The sequence below is a fragment of the Crocodylus porosus genome, unplaced genomic scaffold, assembly GCF_001723895.1.
Source record: "Crocodylus porosus isolate Cpor-Errol unplaced genomic scaffold, CroPor_comp1, whole genome shotgun sequence".
Classification (NCBI taxonomy): Eukaryota; Metazoa; Chordata; order Crocodylia; family Crocodylidae; genus Crocodylus; species Crocodylus porosus.
This window is the reverse complement of record NW_017728918.1, coordinates 98508199-98509920: the sequence shown is the minus strand read 5'-3', so window position 1 is coordinate 98509920 and position 1722 is coordinate 98508199.

Sequence of the window (1722 nt, the reverse complement as noted above, 5' to 3'; positions counted from 1 at the left end):
GCCTCAAACAGTCTTGTAGGAGTTTATGACTGTTGGTCCTTGTTTTTCCTTGGGGTGTTCTGGTGAACAGACATTCTCTCAGGTCCTGATGTACAATGCATATGTTCATGTTGTGTACCATTAAAAGACCAAAGTATGTTTAGTTTGGTTATATTTTATCAATCTTTAATGTAAAATATATTATATAAATATTTAGGAGGCTTCACATGCCCATAAGTTCATAAGGGTCATTTTATACCATATAAAAGTATGTCGTCATACACAGAACCTCAGGCAACAGAAGTCAGAAATATAACAATCAAACCAGTCAAGAGAAAAGCTTAATAGTGGCAGTTAATGAGGCAAGTTCAGTCATGTGTAAATCTTCAGAAAGTGTCATCTTCAAATCCAAACCTGTGCAAGCCTTGTGTCTGGGGGTAAGGAGATCTCTGATCCCACATGTAAGTGAACAGAGCTGTTTCAGCTGTATAAGCTATTGGCCCAGAATACAGCATTTTATGAAAAGGAAGAAGTACAGAGGAGGAAGAGAGTTCCATTTGTATAAGCTTTGTACTCAGAATCATTCCAGTGATACTTTTGGAGTCACCATAACCATATGCAAGCTCAGAATGGGTTGTGTAGTAGAACTGAACAGACAGAGAAAAGGGTTCTTGTCCTGTGGCCAGGCTTTTGCTTAAAGCTCTGACTCCACTGTACTCATGAGACTGTGCCATTACCGAGGGTATAGAGTAGCAGAAGTACCCAAAGACAGCAATGTATCCAGATCGGGGCGGGCAATTATTTGGGGCAGAGGGCCGCTTACTGAGTTTTGGCAAGCCATCGAAAGCCACATGACAGGCAGCCAGGGGAAGATAAATATTAATTTTCTAAATTTTTCAGGGGCCCTGTGGGTCAGATAGAATAACCTGGTGGGCCACATCTGGCCCATGGGCTGCATTTTGCTCATCCCTGACCCAAATGAATGTGGGTGGCAGGGGAGAAGGGGACGGAACCTGAGGCTGGGATCAGGCAGCACTTCCCAAGCAACTAAAAAATGACATACCCAACTTCACCTCAGGACTTTGGGACTAAAAGTCTTTCTGTCATCAAACTATATATGAACTTTTGCAGGTGTGGAAGTTGGAAATGATATAATACATGAACTTCTGTCTACTGGATACTCACACCAGCACATGGCAAATGGATGACTGCCAAAGTTACTATGGAAAAGTACTTTAAACATCTTTGCTTACTTTTCATTTTTTATTTTTATATAGGTGGTTGACAAATTACCAGTAACAGTTTTTGTGTTGGCAAATCATACTTCAACAGTTTAGAAAATATATGTGAGCTTGTTATTTAACTGATGTTTTGATGAAAAAAAATTTTATTTTATAAGGTGAAAAGCTTTGTTTCAAAAAAAAGTGAAAATGGCAAAGCCAGAATGAAGTGCTTTGAAGTTATCAAAATGAAATATTTTGTTCTTGTTCCAGTATTTCTGACATGAAAACACATATCGCTAGAAATCTGTGAAATTTGAAATTTTGTTTCAACTCAAAATGGAAGAAAATGGGATGCCCATGCCTGCTATGGGACAGGGAGATCTGGGTGATGGGGATCCCCTACCCACCATAAATGCTGACTTCGTGAAGGAACACCTTGAGGAGCTGGATACCTTCAAGTCAGCCGGCCCTGACAATCTGCACCCCAGGGTACTCAAGGAGCTGGTGACCGTCATAGCCC